Here is a 20,225-nt window from a genome sequence, read left to right on the forward strand (position 1 = left end):
GTGGGTAGGTTGCGGGCAGCGAGTGCCATGGTGCCCAGGGCCCAGCACACCAGGAGGTCTGCGGAGACTAAGAAAGCAGCTGGGCAGAGAGAAGAGCAGGGCGGGACAGGTGGCCTGTGTTGTTTCCATGGCTTCAATGCCTCTGCCTGCCCGGCCTGGCTTGGGAAAAACAGGCTGGGCACCGAGCAAGCAGCGCCTGTGACCGCCCGGGACAAAGGCCAGGCTGTTTAGGCGCTCATGGCGGCCAACTGGGCCTGCCCAGCGGGACATGGGTTTAGTCTAGGCCAGTTGGGGCTGAGCTGCCAGGCCCCACAGCCTGTCCCTGGGGACCGAGCCGGGGCTGGGGGCAGGGGCGGGGGAGGCAAGGAGGTTCCTGGGGCAGGTGGTACCCCCAGCTCCGCCCTCCGGGTGCACAGTCCTCTTGCGCAGCCTCTCAGGAGACTGAAGACAGCAGAAGCTCCTTGGATAATGGAATAGGGTTTCCCCCTCCGTCTCTGGGTGAGGAGCCAAGAGACCAGGGTGTCAGTGGCAACATCCCAGTGGGCCTCCCACTCTTCCGAGGGGCACCCCCAAAGAGTGACCAGACAGGGGCCCATGTGTGAGGTATGTGTTTGCAGCCTCTGTGGACAGACGCTGTCTCTGGCCCCGAGCTGGGCATACCTAAAGTGGCAGCATGCTGGTGCCCGGAGCACCCAAGAAGCACCAGAGGCAGCCCCCTCCCAAGGCCGGATGGAGCTGGCAGACGAATGCCCTTCAGCCAGGCCAACTCAGAGCTGCGCTCTGCACAATGTCCCGGGGCGGGGGCACTGAGCCCCAGCGGCCTCAGAGGTGACCTGCTTGATGACATATGCTGTGCTGGCTGTGTCCCCTCCCTGCGACACTTCTCCACTCCCTCCCCATGTCTTCTGGGGTTGGCTCCCAAATAAGCCGTGCTCGCAGGAGTCGATGCTTCAGGGCCGCCTTCTGGGGAGACCCCGAGCAGGCCATGAGCTCACAGAAGGATCTCTGCAGCTCCCCGGGGCTTCTGTGTCCTGGAGCTGAGACCACAACGTCCTCCCAGGAACTGTGACCCTGGGGCGTGTGGGAAGTGTCACCGAGGAGGGCACGGAGGCCAGAAGCCCTGGAAGGGGGGTCCTGGGCTGCGCCTAAGGGAAGGAGGCTTTAGGCTGGAGGAGACGGGGAAGGCGCTGAGAGCTGGGGGTCTGCCCAAATCGCAGCTCTCAGGCCTCCAGAAGCCCCTTACTGCCCCTTCGTCCGTGCCTCCATGGCGGGTGGTGGAGCTCCCTGCACCCCTCGCCTGCCCCTTCCCCACTTGGGGCGGACTGCCTACCTGCCCCGTCTCAGCCTCCACAGCTAGAAGGGGTGGTGTGCTCTGCGCACACTGTGTGGCAGTGTGGGCTCCCAGGAAGCCACTCTGAGCCAGGCTTTAGGGAGCAGGATGTCTGTTGGGGATGGCCTGGGGTCACCACTGTGGCTGGGAGGGGAAGGAGGCAGGCATGGGCAGAGGCCTGACCCCGCAGGAAGTCTGGAACTAGAAGCCACCAGAGCTGGCCTGAGTTGGGTGGAAGCGGCCAGGCCTTGACTCTCCCTGCATCCGTCACTGGATGTGGCCGGCCCAGGGAGGTCATGACCTTGGGACAGGCTGGTCTCTGCAGTTTGAGGCCAACCCCGAAGGGGCTCAGGCGGAGGGCTGCATGCGCTGGAGGGAGCTCCGAAGTGGGGGAAGGTGAGGCTCGGGCACCCACAGGCAAGCGCTGCCTGGGGGTCTCTGTCCTGTCCAGCTGGCCCTGGAAATCCCCCTGCCCCTGACGCTCAGCCTCGCATAACTGAGGTCATCACCTTCCCCAGCTCCTCCTGCCTCCTGCTTGGTCCCAGTGAAGCCCTACTTCCACGGGGCCAGCCTGGCCCTCCCCACCTCTCCACCCCCACCTCACCTGTGGGCCTGACCTCACAGGCCCCCAGCCTCCACTTCTCAGCCAGAGTGACCTTCCCAAACGGTCCCTACCCTCAGTCACCTCCACTCACACTCTCGCTCTGCCACCCAAGTGGCCTGTAGCCCTTGACTGTGCGTTCCACTCACCTCCATTGCCACCTAACCCTCCGGCCCCCGTGAGTTACCCCCGAGCCCTGGGCTGAAGTCTTGGGAGGCCTTCCCTGGCCCTCGGCCCCAACTCAGGATTCTCAGCCTTTTGCCAGCTCTGCGGCTGCAGGCAGCTTCGCCTGCGTGGGCTCCCGGGGCAGGGCCGTGTCTGTCTCCTTCATGCTGTGTCCCAGGGCCCAGCACAGGCCTGCGACCCCGCAGGCCCTCAGCGAACACGTGGAGAGAAGAAAGGAAGGAAGGATGGGTGGAAGGAAGGGAGGGAGGGAGGGAGGGAGGAAGGAAGACATGGATGAGTGAATGACGTCTGGGTGACAGTAAAGGTGACTGTGAAAGTGAATGTCATCCCATTGGGGATGGTGACGGATTCCCTTTAGAGCCCCACGAGGGGTGAAGCCTGAGCTCAGAGGCCATGGGACCGGCTCCGAAAATGTCTTTGAACTCTGGGAGGAGGAAAGAAACCATCCTTCACTCAGGACTAAGAGACACTCTGGAACATTCCCAGGAAAGGACACTCAGGCAGGGCTAAGTGGCTTTGTGATGCTGGCAGACCCCACAGGACCCCCTTCACCTCCTCAGTGGCAGCCCTGCTGAGTCAGGGCCTGAGTCAGCTTCCGCCTCCCGCCTGCCTCCCTGGGGGGAGGGGGGGTCTGCTCCGGGCTGCACTCTGGCATCGCAGCACCGGCTGAGACCCGCAGCCCTGGGCGCCCGGCCACCCGCGCCGTTGCTCAGCGAGCTCTGTGTTGGAACTTGTACGTCTCTCAGCTCAGATGTCCTTCCAGCCGCCTTCCCACGGTGGTGCCACAGCCCATCAGATTGACACACCGATAAGTCATCACCCCGGTGCTGGGGGGGCAGGTAAAAGGCGGTCCCTTGACCTGGGGCAAGTTGCTGCTTCACCCACTTGCTTGTCGGTGGCATTCACTCACCTTCCTGCCACCAAACCCGCCACGTATGAGTCCACACCCTCCCCTCCATGTCCCCACCTGCTCGTCCAGGCCTTGGCCCGTTCCCTCCGCCTCCTTGGCAACCTCCTTGGCAACCTTCTTCTATCTCGGCTGCATCTCCCACCGCTCCCTTCCCTCCAGCACCCACCACGCTCAGGTCTCTCCCTCTTCAGGGAAAAAACCTCTTGACGCCACACCCAGCACAGACAGCGCCACTGTCCCTCCCTTCCACCTGCATCCGTCGACACCTCCCCCAGCACGCTCCTCAGCCGGCTTCAGTGGCGGGCTGCACTCTCCACCGAAATGGCTCTTATCAGCGTCAACGAGGAGCTCTATCCTGCCAGAGCCAAGGTGGCCTCTGATTCCATCTCACGGCATGTGATGCAGCCCACACACCTCCTTCCGGAAGCTCCTGTCCTTGGGCCTGCACGCTCCCCAACCTGGCTGGGCACGCCTCCTCTGTGCAGTGGCTGCCCGGCTCCTAGCTGACCTTAACCACTCCCAGACTTCAAAGACCAGAACCCCCTGAGGTTTCCCATGTCCAAAGCTTCAGCCCTGCCCCAGTCCCAAAGGCCAAGGCCCTGGGATGTTTCTGCAGTGTCAGCCGCCCAGACAGCAGGAGGGGGCTGGGAGCCTGTGGAGGACGGCTGAGTGAGCTGCAACGAGGCCTCAGCCATGAGATTCCTCATGCCCTGAGCTGCTGCTGTGCCGGGGGCGGCCGTCTGGCACGCGTCCACTCGTGGGCAGGCCTTCCCGCCTCCAGCCTCCTGTGGTTCCGCTTATCTCCAGGGCAGAGGAAACCTGGGCGCCCTACTGGGATCTCGAATGCCTCCCGGACGTCCTAACCCGCCCCATCAGGGCTTCTTGGAGTTGGGCCAGGGTACCAGCCATTTCCGGACCAGGAGCCGCCCTCATGACTTCTGACCTCTGACTCACACTTTGGCATGAGACTGAACTTGCCATTCAGGTCCCAGGGCAGAGACAGATGTCAGCCCCTCATGGTGTCACTCCCAGACCCCAGCCAGACTCCCCAAGTCATCGGGACTTCTCAGTGCGTTATTTCTGTTACCACCTGGATCTGAGCCACTGTCATCCCTCACCTGGGCCACTGCCCGTGTCCCCTATAGTCCATGCTCCCCACCCCCCAGCACCTGGAGAATCCTTTTAAGACGTTCAGATAAATCCGCTCCTGGCAAGCCTCTCCCCCACCATGGGCCCCTCCCCCAGCAACGGTCAGAATTTTGGGTCAATGGAAACCTGCTGTGACGGAAAAAATGATAAACTGATGTTTTAATTTTACTTTGTCTCATTACTAATGAGGTTACTTCTCTGTTTAAAAACTTTGCTCGTTTTTAATTGGATTTTTGTCTTTTTTTATGTGTAGGAGCGCCTTTTGTACTTATATATCATATATTATAAATTCAAATTCTTAAAGAGGTGAAATCATGATTCTCATGTAAATAGAAAATGAACACATCTAAGCTTTTACTTAACTCATTAATTAATGAAGGAAGCAGTAAGATGTGAAAACCAGTTCAAAGGAGAATTTAAAGGATGGACATCTGTGTAGGCAATCGAGAATGCTGAAATGAACTTGCCAATAGTGCAAAACTGGTTAATAGCCTACAGGGCAACAAACGGTACTGTTTGGGATTATCTTTACTATAAGGCAGAATTCAATTTCATCTCTACTGGGGAAATTCGTTTGCATTTCTACGGACAAGAATCATTTACCTTATAAGCAATTTTCTACAGCTTAACTTCTCCTATGACAGAGGTGCTACTTATAAACTTCTATAAGTGCTTTCTGTAAAATATACTACTTTTATAATCTTTTTATAATTGTAAAAACTAGTAGTATAGTGATTTTATAATTTTTCATAATTTTAGAATTTTTTTCTCTCTCTCCTGGGTGTTCTGAAATGCAATTATGTTCCTTCGTGTGGAATGTTGAGATTTTTATTTTATTATTATTTTTTATTATTATTATTTTGTGGGGTTTTTTGGTGAGGAAGTTTGTCACTGAACTAACATCTGTGCCAATCTCCCTCTATTTTGTATGTGGGACGCCACCACAGCGTGGCTTAATGAGTGGTGTGTAGGTCCATGCCCGGGACCCAAACCTGTGAACCTGGGCCACCAAAGCGGAGTATGCAAACTTAACCACTCTGCCACTGGGCAGTCTTGAGATTTTTATTTTTGTTCTTTCCTTTATGCTGCTTGGTGTTCACTGAGCATTTCCAATCTGAGCACTGACATCTTCCTTCAGTTCAAGGGAATTCCTGTTTAGTGCATGACTAAACATTAATTCCCTTCCCTTCTCACTAATAGCTACCCTTGGGACTCTTACTAGATAGATGACTACCTCTATATTTGTCCTCCTTGTTTCTTGATGAGAAGCCACCTGTTAATTACATTGTAAGTCCTCTTTGTGGAACAAGTGGGTTTTTTCTCCAAATCTTTCAAGATTTTCCCTTTTCCTCTGGCTTTCAGAAGTTTGTCTATGATTTATCTAGAAGTGGCTTTACTTGTCTTTACTATGCTTGGGGTTTGTTGAGCTCCTTGGATCTGTAAGTTGAATCTGTTTTCCATTAATATTGAGACATTTTCAACCATTATTTCCTCAAATTTTTTCTGCCCCTATATCTCTCTCCTCTCCTTCTAGGACTCCAGTGACATCAGTTTGGACCAGTTAATATTGTCCCACAGGTCTCTGACATTCTAGTCTTTTTTCTCCAATCTTATTTCTCTCTTTCCTTTGGGTTGAATATTTTCTGCTGATTTAAGTTTACTGATCCTTTCTTCTTCCATCTCCAGAATCGGAGCCCATCTAGTGAATTTTTAAAATTTAGTTGTTGTCCTTTTCAGTTCTAGAATTTCCTTTAATAGTTTCCATTTGTCTGTGGAGACTCCCTATCTGCTCACACATTGGTACCATATTTTCTTTTAATTTCTTGAGCATATTTGTCTTTATCTCTTTGAGCATATTTACAGTAACTGCTTTGAAGTATGTGACTGCCAAACCTGAAATCTGAGTCCACTCACAGTTCATATCTGCTGACTTCCTTTGTGAGGCACGCTTCCCTGGTTTTTGTTGTTGTTGTTGTTTTTGATGGTCTAGTAATTTTTGGTTCAAACTGGCTATTGGAGATAACACATTGTAGCAGGTCTGCAATCAGGAGCTGAGTCAAGGAAGATCAGCAGAGACCAGAGGATGCCAGGAATCACGGTGTGAGAGGGTAGAGGACAGTCCCAGAGTTCATCAGAACTTTCACATTGCTGTTTCCTCTACCCAGAACTCTGCCTCACTCTTCTCCTCACTAAATCCTCATAGTGCTAGACTTGGCATCAGAACCACCCCCTTGGGGAAGTCTCCCCAATCATCGTGACCAGCTTAGGACCCCTTGTTAAACACATTTATGAGTACTTTCTACAACTGCTGTAATTACAAACTTGTTTGTGTACTTTCTTCTTTCATGTCTATCTCCTCCACTACACTGGAAGAGAAACGAGAGCAAGGATGAGCCGTATGTGTTACCACGTGCCTGGCACACAGAGGAGCCCCATAAATATTTGTTTAATGAGTGCATGCTGCCCACTTTGCCTCCAGGACATTTTCCCAATCTGCTGTCTCACCAGCATCACTTAAGAACTTTCATTCCCTGAACCCTCACTGGTACTTGTAACCTTTTATAAGTACTTTCTTTAATCTTTTCATAAGCTTTTCCAATCTAATAGCTGGAAATTTTATCTCAATTTGCATGCTTTGAAATTGAACATTTTTCAGAGACGTATTGGCAATTTTAACTTCGTTTTCTGTAATTTCTCTCCCATGTCCTTTGCAAATATTTTGTTCTGTTGATTTGTTGTCTGTATATTGAGTTAGAACTATTTTGTCTGGCATGTATTTTTTTCCCCAGTTTGTTGTTTGCCTTTCAACTCTGCTTAAACTCTTTTTTTTTACCCACAGGAAATTTTTATTTTTACATAACAAAAATCTCCATTATTTTCTTTATTTCCTGTCCTGAAGGCCCTGATGTGAGTGTCATTGCTTAGGAAGATTTTTCCCACATCAAAATTATGTAAATAATTGTATTTTTCCCCCATGTATTTATGATTTCATTTTTTTACCTTAAGATTCTTTTTTTTTTCTTTGAGGAAGATTAGCCCTGAGTAACTGCTGCCAATCCTCCTCTTTTTGCCGAGGAAGACTGGCCCGGAGCTAACATCCATGCCCATCTTCCTCTACTTTATACATGGGACGCCTACCACAGCATGGCGTGCCAAGCGGTGCCATGTCCACACCTGGGATCCGAACCGGCAAACCCCGGGCCACCGAAGTGGAATGTACACACTTAACCGCTGCACCACTGGGCCATCCCCTACCTTAAGATTCTTAATCTATCTCAAGCTTATTTTGTTGTAAGAAGAGAGACCTGGGTCTAATGTCATGTCATTTTTCAAAATAGTTACCACTTGCTCCATCCTTGATTTAAAAATAAAAAAGTATTTCCTAAACAGAAAAACTTGTACTCCACACCTTCATCTCTTTCTTTTATTTATTTATTTCCTTACTTATTTTTATTGCAGTAACATTGGATTATAATATTATATAGCTTTCAGATGTACATCGTAATATATTTAGAATTCCGTGGAGATTACATCCCTTCATCTCTATCTAGATTTTCTATTCTGTTTATTGATCTACCATCCCAGTGACACTTGTATACTTTGTGTGTGTGTGTGTGTGTGAGGAAGATTGGCCCTGAGCTAACATCAGTTGGCAATCCTCCTCTTTTTGCTTGAGGAAGATTGTTGCTGAGCTAACATCTGTGCCAATCTTCCTCTATTTTATGTGGGATGCCACCACAGCATGGCTTGACAAGTGATGTTAGGTCCCCCACACCCCACGATCTGAACCAGCAAACCCTGGACTGTCAAAGCAGAGCATGCAAACTTAACCACTATGCCACCGGGCTGGCTCGACACTTCTATACGTTTTTGAAAATGTTTGCTTTATGATAAATTTTACTGATATTAAATTCCAATTGCAATTACTCAGTTGATTTATTCTGCTAATATTTATTGAGTTCCTATTTTGAGTCTGACACTGCTCTAGGTGCTAGAGATCCAGCAACGACCGAGGCAGACAAGAATTCTGTTTTCATGAAACTTACATTCTGTTCAGACACTCATTGCTCATCCCCTCAAAATCTGGCAAACGGTGGGTGGCAAGTACTTTCAGCGCCAGAGGGTGGGAGATCGACTTGGTCACGTGGTACCGTGACCCCAGTATTAAGAATACATCGGTCCAGGAGCCAAGAGGAATACATAGGTCCAGGAAGTTGGATTGGCTTTCCGCCATGCCCACAACTTCAGGCTTTGTTAAATTCAAGGTCCTGGTTCCTACAGGGGGATTCTCCCACCAGGGGACAAACAAGATTCTACGGATCTTGAGGCCTCAACTAACTATTGGTCATTGTGGCCTCCTCACGCCAGTGTACCAACAGGCAAACATTAGTCACCATACTGGCATATAATTGACCCTCATCTTCAAGAAGAGCTAGGCTTGAGGGCAGGCAGGAGTATGTTTCAGAACCAGAAAATTCACCAAGTGCCTCCTGTCACCTCCAAGACGGCAAAGAGTAGGCAATGGCAGTGACCACAGCCCAACAAAGGTGATGCCACTAAGGGTTTGGGTCCCTCAGTGGGGAAGGTCTGGGTCCTCTCACCAGCCAGCAGCCTAGAGCAGGTGAGATGCTCATCTGGAGTTTGTGCTGGAGGATGGAGAGCGATGGGTGGACCGGTCACGGCCCCAGAGCAGCTGCAATGGTGGAGACTGTAGCTTCCCCACTATTAGTCTTCATTTAAAAGCTTACAGAGCTTGCTGCTGGCCACCAACTTGAAGGGAACTCTATGGCAGATTAGACTTCATCAAAGGCACAAGCAAATATGAGTGATGCAAGGAGTGGACGCTGTTGGACACCTCCTGTGCACCATTTCAGTTCTCTGAGCCCCACCTCTCCCTTCAGCCACTGCAGCCAGTTCCCCAATGGCTTTGGCCAGCTTTGGACAGGTATAACTGGACAGCACCTTACCTTGGGCCCATCTCTTGCTTCTGTCCTGTGCTTCTCTGAGAATGTGACTTAGGACCCCTGGGGGAACCCAGTCTGCACTCACACAACCCAGGAGTACCGGGAAGTCAACATCCATGGAGCCATCCTTGACCAAGGGTGAGCAGGGGCTGCTGGGTGACTGCTTCCCCCTTTCATGCCATGGGTAGACAGTTCTGGGATGCATTTCGTAAGTACCCAGAAGTTCCCACAGGATCAAGTGCCAGCCTCCAGAAGCAATGATCCACTCGACACAGCATTCTCTATTGGTTTCTCCTAGGATCTCATTCCCAGCTGAGCTGCCTGCAGAGAAGCCTTTGTCTCCTTTTCAAGGAACCCAGATTCAGGCACATGCCATCACAGAGAGAAGGATTACGAGAAAAATAAGCTCACAGATTTGAACAAATGTAAAGGCTATGAAGAAGTAACACAGGGTGACGGGACGGAGATGTGACTCTCGATCTGTGCCGTCCAATATGGTAGCCTCTAGCACATGTGACTTTTAAATTTGAATTAATTAAAGTTAAATAAAATTTAAAATTCAGCTCTCAGTAGCACTGGCCATAGTTCAACTGCTCAATAGTGGCAGGTGCCTAGCGGCTGCCATATCAGACAATTCAGGTACAGAACATTTCAACCATCCCAGGAACTTCTATTGCATGGTGTTGCTCCGGATTATTTGGTCAAAACCTTCTGCTTTATACTAGATTGTGAGTATGAAAATGGCAGAGTAGATATCTGTTCAGTTTTACTGTCTATTTTCAGCAACTAGCACAGGGACCAGCACGCAAGCAGATACTAATAGAGTTGAGAGAGAGGGAGGAAGGAAGGCGGAAGGACGGAAGGAAGACCGGCTTCACCATGAGCACAGAGGGAGATTTCCTGCCGGCTCTGCGCGGACCAAAGCCTTCCTTTGCTGTGTCCCTCGTAGCCCTCCTGGCTCTCGGTGGAGCTGCGGGTTTCAGTGTCTGAGTCAGTTTGTGCCCTAGGACCTGAACCCCCTCTCCCGGTGGGGTGGGGCAGAACAACCCTGCCCGTCCAGCTTTGCCTGGATTCCACCGACGGGTGTGGGAGACTCAGGCCCCTTCCCTCTGGCCCCCAGCTCATTCCTCATGGAGCACTTTGGGGCCTCAGGTCTGGGGACCAGAAGGAATGGGGAAGAAAGGACAAAACTGACCAGGTTCCATGATTGGGCGTGGGACTGAACGAGAGAGTCCAGGATGAGTATTGCATCAATGCGAGTGTTTACTGAGCACTTACTCTGTGCCAGGCACTAGGCTATGGTTACTATCTGGCTTCACAGAGGGGAAACTGAGGCCCAGGGAGGTGAAGCAGCCTGTCTAAGGGCACAGGACCAGTAAGTAGCGAGCCAGGGTCAAGCCCGGGCAGGCCGGCTCCGGCACTGGCTTCTTAACCTCCACGCGCTCCCAGGCCAAGAGTAGAACAGCACTGTGGGACCAGAGCCGAATGCCTGCTCGTCCTTCCTGCTGTCCTGGACCTGGGAGGCTCCAAGACCTTGTCATCACCCTCGGGCGCGCCCCGGCCAGCCCAGCCAGCCCCTCCAGATCCCCTTTGCCTGTGACCCAGCTCCCAGGGCAGTGGCAGCCAACGGGGGAGGTCGTACTGCCGCCAGCAGGAGAGGCCTCAGGGGCTGATTTCACACAGGAGCCCCACCCATGACATCAGCACTTCCCCCCTCCCCCTCGGGTGACATAACCCAGCTCCTCTGCACGGGATCGGTGGGGGACCCACCACATCCCAGGTGCTCGCCAGGAGCCAGGACGGAAAATATGACTCGCTTCTTCCCCCAGCGTGGGATCGCTTTTCCATTGCTAATTTCCGAGGAATCTGGTGAAGTAGTGGAAAGACCTAGAAGGCGGGAGAGCTGGTTCTCTCCCGCCCCATCTTGGCTTTAGACAAGCACCCCCTAGGGCCTCAGTCTCCCTCTTTCAGTCGATCAGAAAACAGAGGCCAAGAGGCCCAGGTGTCGGTGGGGCCAAGGAGGTTTAAGGACAGCAGCCGGCGGACATCTGGGGCTGCAACCTTGCTGGGTTTTCTTTGTTTTCGAAACGTGTCTTTGGGAGTGAAGACCAGTCAACCATAACGTACCAATTTTATTTCAGAAACCGTATTTCACTATTAGGAGGACAAAGGACTTGAGAATTCGAACGTGGCTTCTCCCTCCCCCAGCCACCCTCTGGATGTCTCCGCTTTGTCCCTGGAGCAGCCAGATTTTCAGCAAACCAAGGAGGGGCGTGCTCGCCTTTTGCCCCGGGATGGCAGGTTGCTCGCCGTGTGTCAGGCCTGCTCTGCAAGTGTACACCATTGTTATTGCCATTTTGCAGCCATTCTCCCTCTCTGCCAGAATCAGACCAACCCTTTGCCATCACTTCCTCCAGGAAGGCTTCCTTGACCCCCCCAAGCCCAGCCCAGGCGCCCTGCTGGGCATGTTCCAGCCGCGTGGACCGTACCATTCAGTGTGTGTCCCATCGTGTCGAGACTCTCCCCAACCCCCTGGGCTGTGCCCACGCTGAGAGCAGCAGCCCAGGCTTCAGCACCGCGCCCCGTGATGCTTGCTGCCCTGATTGCCAGGCCAGCTGAGGCCCTGGTGCCGCTTCCAGGGCCAGAATCAAACTGCCGCCACCTGTGCACGCAGCCGCTCCTTAGCCGCACGCACCCCGAATCTCGGGCTGCGAAGGCTGCCTTTGCTCTGAGGGCCAGAGGAAGCTTTTTGCTCACCTCACCCCCTTCCCCCATCTCATTTTCCTACCCTGACATTTCCCTTAGCCAGACTGGCTCCTATGTTTTATTTTAATTTTGGTGTTTCTAGTCCTGCGGGCCACCCATGAGGCAGCGTGTATAAATGCAAAGAAGTAGGAAAATTTTCCCAGGGAAGGGGTTTCTCTGAAGTGCATTCTCAGTGTCCTTTGTCTTTTAGAACACTCCGTCTGCCTGGAACGTTCCCTCTGCCAGGAGTGCCCCGTGTCCTGGAGTGCTCCCTACCCCTTGAGTACTCCTGCTTCCTAAAGTGCTCCCTCTGTCAGGATTGTTCCCTCTTCCAGGAGTGCTCCCTCTGTCAGGAGTGCTCCCTCTGCCAGGAGTGTTCCCTCTGCCACGAGAGCTCCCTCTGTCAGGATCGCTCCCTTTTCCAGAGTGTCCCCCATGTCCTGCAAGCTCCCTCTGCCCTCATTTTCCCTCTGTCTGAAGAGCTCTCCACTCTCTGTTCTTCTCCCGATGAGAAGCTATTCACTCTCCTTCAGACTCAGCTCAGGCAGCCCCTTCCCAAGAGCCTCCCCGGACGCCTCCATTGTCTCCTCTGTTCTCCACTACACGGTGTCGCCACCCACCACGCTTCCTCCCTCACCACACTCACCGTCTGCTTGCTTCTCCATCCCTCCCACCTCTCCTGCCTCCAGCCGGGCTCTGAGCTCCCCAGGGACAGGGACAAAGTCTCATGCCCTTCAGGGGGTCTGTCCCAGTGTCCAGCCCAAAGGAGGCCTCAGCGGGTGAGTTGGCTGCCGGAAACCAATAACGCCAGCACGTTCAAGAGCCTGGCTGGACGGACGCAGCCCTGTGCTCTACTCCCGTCCTTTAAGAAGGCATCCTACTTACTCATTTACATCTAAGAAAGCTGGAAGAACCCTTAGAGATCTTCTCTACAACCCTTTCATTTAACACCTGGGGAAACTGAGGCCCAGAGAGGAAGTGTCTTGCCCAAGATCACCTTCTCTGAACCTCTCACTCCTGTCCTGGGCCCTCTCTATGCAGGACTGAGCTCCCAGGCGCCTTAACGGAAATGAACTCATGTGCACTCCCTGCGCACACGCACGCACACACAGGGGCCCCCCTCACACCTGGGCAGCCTCATGGACCCAGAGAACCAGCCCTCACCCGCACTGCCTCTGCAAGATGGGCAAGCTGGCGCCAGACCACTTGTGAGATGTGGACACTGAGTCCCAAGAGGACAAGTGACTGGTCACTAGCCAGCTTCAGGGCTAGGACATGTGACTCTGGGCTGGGGATTTGTCTCCTACCACGAATGTGTCCAATTCAAATTAATAGAAGGTGCTAGAGTGGCCTGGTCATGCACATGCGCGTAAAAACCAGCTTAAGGTTTTTATGCAGCATACGCGCTTTCTGAGGTATTGCTTCTTGCCTACGCAGTCACATAATAAAGACAATATCCAGGCCGCTGAGGACAGATGCTGTAGCACCCACATTTTGGCCTGACACAACCCTTCTGGGTTCAATTTAGCAACTTGTAATTTAGCCACTCACGGAGAGGTCTCTCCTCCCTGTAGGCTACTTACGGGAGTGGTACAACCCTGTTGACAGGCTGTTGTCCCCGTGATGGGGACACCAGGGCGTCAGGGACCAGGCTCAGCCAAGGAGAACAATACAGCTCAGGCTTTAAAAGGGCCACTGGTGGAGGGTGTCGATGACAAAGGAAACGCTTGTGCCCAGTGACAAAGGCACGATGCTGAGTGGTAGGAGAGGTCACTCTCCCAGGGAGAAGGCATAAGCCTCAAGGAGCGAGAAGGCGGCAGGAGCTCGGCCCGGGCAGCACAAGTTCTCTCCGGGGAAGGCGCTTACTGGGGTCACGTTTCTTCTTCAGACGACCATTTAGAGGACTTACGAAATAAAAGGAATAAAACAAAGACAGGAGGGCAGGAGGGAAGGAGGCAGAGACCGTCACCTAAAAGAGCCTAAGATACCTGCGACGGAGCCACGAAGGCCAGGGCGCAGGGCGGGGGCGCGGGGCGCGGGGCGCGAGGCGAGGGGCGCGGGGCCGGGGCGCCCCCAGGCCCGAGGGTCGCCCCCGCCCGTGGCCCGCGCTCCCGGCCGCGCCGGCGGCTCCGCATTGGCATTCCGCGCCGCGCCGCCGGGTGCGTGCCCGCGCCGTTCCCAGCCCGCGGCGCCGCGCGGGGACAGTGGCGCATTGTTCGCCGGACACCCCGGGCGGCGCAGCGCCCTCGGGGCTTGGCGCGGCCCCGGCGCGATTTGCATGCGCTCCAGTCACAAAGGTTCAAGGTCAGGAGCGCCGGGCGGCCGAGCCCCGCCCGGCCCAGGCGCTATTCTTCGCCCCGGCGGCGGGAATTCCTCGCCGCCCGCGCCCGGGCCGCCCCTGCGCGTGAATGGCCGAGCGCCGCCGCCGTCTGAGGCGCTTTGTGTCTCGGGCCTGGCCAGCTGGGCCCGCGGGGGACGTGCCAGCTCGGCCGGCGGCGCCCCCGCGCCAGCGCCCCTCGCCCATGCTAATCAGCCTGGCAGCGCGACTGGGCGGGCGGCCCGGCCCGGAGCCCCCACGGTCCCTGCTAGGAGCCCCCCAGCCTCCCAGTGCTGCCGAGAGGCCCCCAAGTCCCCTGCCAGGGGCCTCCACTTCCCACCCCTCTGCCAGGTGCCCTCCACCCACTCCACCTCCACCCCTCCTACCGGGAGCCCCCCAGCCCTCCTGCCGGGGACCCTCTTCTCCAGCTGCTGGAGTCCCCCTGCTCCAGTGAGAAAGGCGGGGCCACAGTGGGAGGAGTGGTTGGCCGGGGAGCCGAGGCCTAGGACCCTGCCCCTGCTCTGGCAGGACTCTTGTTGGGGCCTAGGGCATCCCCTCTGGGCCTGTTTCCCCCCAACGGTGGGGCAGGTTACCCTGATGGTCTCTGGAGGCCCGTCTGGAACTGGGGTATGTCTTCCAGCAGGCTGCTGGGAATGTGGTGGTTAAGACAGCCCTCCCCTGGGGTCTGGCCTCCTCTGCAGCCCTCCAGCCTCACCCCTGTCCTGAGTCTGGGGTTGCTGTCCCTGCCGACCTTCTGAGGGCGATCTGAGCTTGACAGGGCTCTGCAGGAGTCATAGTGTGGCATCGTTATCATCACCCCCCATCAAGGCCTTGGGCACATGGTGTTTAATTGTCCCTCGCTAGACTGGGAGCTCTTTGTGGGCAAGAACTGCTCAATCCCCACACACAGTAGCACCCAGGATGCATTTGTCCACTTCATAATCCGGTGGGTGGATGTCAGCCAGTGTGGATTACTAAGAGCCTTTCTTGGGAGGCGGAGCGGGCTTCCGAGCTCCCCTGTTCCCCCAGGAGGGTCCCCTCCTCCAGCCCTCTGGGGTGGCTCTGAAGTTGTGTTTCTGCAGGAGGCTGGGAGCCGGCACCCGTGCCCCACCCAGGCCCATCAGGGGGTCTAGAGCTGGTGCTGCAGAACCAGGGCCCCCTGGTGGTGAGGCTGCCAAGGACCCTCACCTTTCTGCTGCATCTGTCTTCATGACATCTGTATGAAGCCAGCAGTCCCTCCAGGCACCAGAGGAGGCCTGAAGGTTGGGGGGCATCATACACTGGGGTGCATTTCCATGGGGTTTCCAGCAGCAGCCAGGGCTGAGCTGGGCCTCTTGGCCAGTCCACCCCAGCCAGGCCCGGGTCCAGGAAGGAGAGACCCAGATGAGGTGGTGGCATGAGCCACCAAGAGGGAACCCCCAGCTCCAGACAGACCCTCAGGTGGTAGCAAGTGTGGCCTTGTGAGTCAGAAAGATCCAAGTTCAAATGCCTTCCCCAGCACTCACTGACTATGTGCCCCTGGGGGGTTCCTCCTTCCCTTCGGCCTCCCCTTCAAAATGGGCGCAGTGATAGTTTCCTCACTGCTCTGAGAATGCCTTAGGACCCTGGTGTTACACTCCCGAGCCTCCTTTCTGTCTCCTGAGCTTCAGTTTCCAGGGTGTCCCTAACCCCGTCCCACCTGGCCACATCCCAATACCAGCTGTATTTCAATCACCCAGCACATAATGCTCCCCTGCGTGGAACGCCTCTCCAACCTGTCCTCTCTCAGCCCCTCTCTTCTCCAGCCACTCCTTGCCAACTAGCGCAACCTATAAGGTTTGGTCCAGATACCACCTCCTCCAGGAAGCTGCCCCCCCCCTTACCCTCCTCTCTTCTCCCACCAGAATAGACTTTCCATGCCATGCTGAGGAATTTGGCTCCAAACCTGAGGACAGTAGGGAGCCACAGCAGGCTTTAGACCCGGTGACTCTCCCTGGTGGCCTCAGCGGGGAACATGCAGAAAGCGGTCCAGAGACCTCCAGAATTCAGACTGGTCAAATTTCAAAGGAAACATCGCAGAGCTACTGAAGACAGCCAACTTTCTGTTTTTCCATGTTGGAACCTTTAGAAAAACAATTAATTATAATTTCCTTTTTTGAAAGGATATTTTTAAACCAAAAGAAGTAGGAAGACAACCTCCAGATCAAGGCCATCTTTTCAGGCGGAACAAACGTGGTGTTGGAATAACTTGCACGTGGTCCTCGTATTTGTCATTTCACCCCAACAGTTGCGAATGTGGTTACGGCCGGGCCCCTGCGAGGGTGGGTCCTCTTTCCGGCATCCCTTCCTCTCTGAACCGCTGCTCTCCTGACCCCGCTGGACCGGGGGCGTCTCCTCACAGCCCCCAGCTCCGCTGGGCCCTCTAACCTGGCGGCTCTCAGAGGCCTACCGGGGGCACCTGGGCTGTCCAGTCCAGTGGGCCCAGTGGCCTGTAGCTGTGACAGGGCTCTCAGGCCACTAAGAGGGACAGACGTTTACGAGGACAGAGAAGAGGAGACAGCGCAGATGCCCCTCCGTCCCCCTGGGGAGACGAGGAACGTGCAGATATGAGTGTCGGTGGTGCATTCAGTCCTCCGGGCACAGGCCAGCAGGCTCCAACCACTGGAGGGGGAGGGGAGGGCAGGGCCAGCACGAGTGACAGGTCTGCACTGAACCTTTCGGAGTGTTCTAGAAGGAGACGCATCCTCACTTCCAAGCGCAGGCTGCACCGTGGACATTTTGCTGATTGGAGGGTGGGCACCATCGGTAATTAGCATTGAGATCCTGCACCCAGCCTCAGAGCTGGGAGGCCCGCGGTGACCACTGAGGGCAACTTGGCGCTGAAGAGAGACTGAGGCCCAGAGAGGGACAACTCTTGTTCAAGGTCACACAGGAGGGTTATACTGGAAAAACAGTTGCTCTCTTAGGTGACATGAACTTGTAATCTTGTTTCCAGCTTTCCTTTGCCTTTTAATCCCTTTTTGTCAAGAACAGATTTCAAGCTTACCTGTTTCCAGATGATTGCGTGTTTAAAACTGGATGCTCTGAATTAGTTGCCCACCAGCGCTACTCCATCGTGCTTTCATCGGCTGCGCTGTCTTCGATTGCTCCCCAGACAGGATGTGACTTGACACTTGCAACAGGCCCTGGCTGGGCACTGAGGACACTGAAGGCTCAAGTCTTTGCTCTCTGGAAACTCACAGCCCGGTGGGGCTCCGAGGCAAGGACGTGCAGCTTGTTACCAAAGGCCAGAAGAGCCAGGCACTGCAGGAGTGGCTTGACATAGGGGATCCATCCCGGAAAGCTTCCTGGAGGAGGTGGTAGCTGACGTGCTCACCAATGTTAGCGGGTATTGTTATTCACAGTAAGACGAAGGGGAGGAGAAGCTGGGAAGGCAACATGGGTGGGAAGCACATCCCCTTCCGAGGGAACAGCTGTGAGAAAAGGCAGGCAGTTCTCTGGGGAGGGTGGCGAGGGGGAGGCAGTGATGGGAGCTGAGGCTGGAGAGAGAAGCAGGGGACTATCCTGGGGGGGTGGAGCATCTAAGGGTTTTAAGAAGGGTGGGAACAGGAGCTGTGGGTTTGGGGAACCACTCTGGCAACCGCACTAGAGGAGGCAGGCAGCGTGAGGGAGGCGACTGACCAGCTGAAGGAAGGTTGTGGCCCCAGAGAGGGGCGGATGGGCTGATTACAAGGGCCTCAGAGGAAGGATGGCCAGGACTTTGAGTCTCTAGTGTCCCTGGTGGTCTTGCTCGTAACCAGGATGGACAGATGTGGAGGGGCACCTCACACTAGCCCCAGGTTTGGGGCTGAGCCCGTGTGTGACCGGGCCCAGAGCAGTGGCCACTCTGTGCTGCCATGATGGGGGGCCTGATGGAGGGAAATTGCAGGTGTGTGGGACGGGAGGGTTCCTGGCGGTGACCACTTGATACAGAAGTCCTGCTTCATAGCAGAGATGTGTCCAAGACTGTTGGCCCTACAATGGTCGTTGCCACCCTCCAAGCCACAGTGAAGAGCCAGGTGGGCCTGGTGGAAAGTTGGAAGGCCTTCCACACCACACGCCTGGGAAACGGTCCAGGCGTCCCAAGACTGCCAGCAAACACAGGGAAAAGTCCTCAGGGGCCTCCAGGGGCAGGTAGGAGTCGAACCTTCCCCAGAGGCAGGTGCCGTGGGTCCAGGGCACTGCCCCAGCAGAGCTCAGAGCCCAGGGCCTCCCTGCCTGACTCTCTTTGGGATTGCTCAGCAAAAGAGAAAAGACGGGGATCCACAGCGGGCCTGTCCTGGGAAGGCGGTGTTCTGCTAGGACAGGCCTCCTGCAGGTAGAACTAAGACATCGCTGTGTAAAAAACACACCTGCACACACTCATTCACTGCCGGTGCTAGAATAAGCCATTGTCCTTCCTGCAGGGCCATCTGGTGATATAGTCAAGAGCCTTTAAAAAGCAAATCCTCTGGGAGCTGGCCCCGTGGCCGAGTGGTTAAGTTTGCGCGCTCCGCTGCAGGCGGCCCAGTGTTTCGTTGGTTCGAATCCTGGGTGCAGACATGGCACTGCTCATCAAACCACGCTGAGGCAGCGTCCCACATGCCACAACTGGAAGGACCCACAACGAAGAATATACAACTATGTACCGGGGGGCTTTGGGGAGAAAAAGGAAAAATAAAATTAAAAAAAAAAAAAAAAAAAGCAAATCCTCTGTGAAGTTACCGTTACTCTGCTAGGAGCACCTAAAGTGAATTATTAGAGATGTGCAAGGAGGATGTTCATAGCAGCGTATTTGTAAATTATCTAGACAGACAACAATGAAGAATTAGGTACAAAAGTTATATATAGACATGTGAACAGTGGATTATTCTGCAATCATTAAAAAGTGGGCTATAGAAACATATTTAAAGATAGGTGAATTGTTCATTGCGCCTTAGTGAAAATGCAGATGATGGAACCTGACACATGACGCCAATGGTTTAAGGTATGTATTATGAATAGAGAAAAAAGGCTGCACAAATTCACACTCGAATGTCAGCTGTGGTTTCTCCGACTTGGGATTCTCTGTATTTGATCTCTTCTCTTTTCTCATGAGTGCTTTTCTGTGTTTGCAAACTTATTGACAAGGAACATGTATTATGTTTGCCATCAAGACAAAGAGAGCTGTGTGTGTGTGTGTGTGTACGTGTGTGTGTATGTATTTCAATGGCCCGGAAAGAAAAGACCAAGTTCAGGTAAAGACCCATAGTGACTCATTGCTTCCCCAAAGGAGGTTTCTCAGTCCTAGCTTGGAAATTACTACCGAAAACGCTGGATGTTTAAAGCCTGATTGGGCTCCTGTTTCCCCAGAGCAGAAGGGTCACCCATGAGGAGCTTGCTACATGTGCGGGCCTTGTCCCACCCAGGCTTTCTTGTAACCATAATCTGGGAGAGATCTTCTCCCCCCACCCCAAAAATGTCTTTTGTGTGTGTGGGGTAAAACATACATAAGATAAAATTTACTCTTTATCATTTCAGTGGCATTAAGTACACGTACATTGTTGTGCAACCATCATCACCGCCCATCTCCAGAATTTTCATCTTCCCAAACTGAAACTCTGTACCTACTAAACAATAACTCCTCATCCTCCCCTCCCTCCAGCCCCTGGTAACCACTGTTCTACTTTCCTTCTCTATGACTTTGAATTTGACTAATCTAGGTACCTCATGTAAGTGGAATCATGTATTATTTATTCTTTTGGGTCTGGCTTATTTGGTTTAACATGTATGTTTTCAAGATTCATCCATGTCACAGTATGTGTCAGAATTTCATTCCTTTTTCAGGGTGAATAAAATTCCACTGTAGGTATAGACCACATTTGGTTGATCCACTCCTCTGTTGATGAACATTTGGGTTGTTCCTACCTTTTGTCCATTGTGAATAATGTTACTGCGAACATGGATAGGTACTATCTGCCAGAGTCCCTGCTTTCAGTTCTTTTGGGTATGCACCTAGGAGTGGAATTGTTGGGTCAGATGGTAAT

The sequence above is a fragment of the Equus caballus genome, chromosome 28 (genome assembly GCF_041296265.1).
Source record: "Equus caballus isolate H_3958 breed thoroughbred chromosome 28, TB-T2T, whole genome shotgun sequence".
NCBI classification, from domain to species: Eukaryota; Metazoa; Chordata; class Mammalia; order Perissodactyla; family Equidae; genus Equus; species Equus caballus.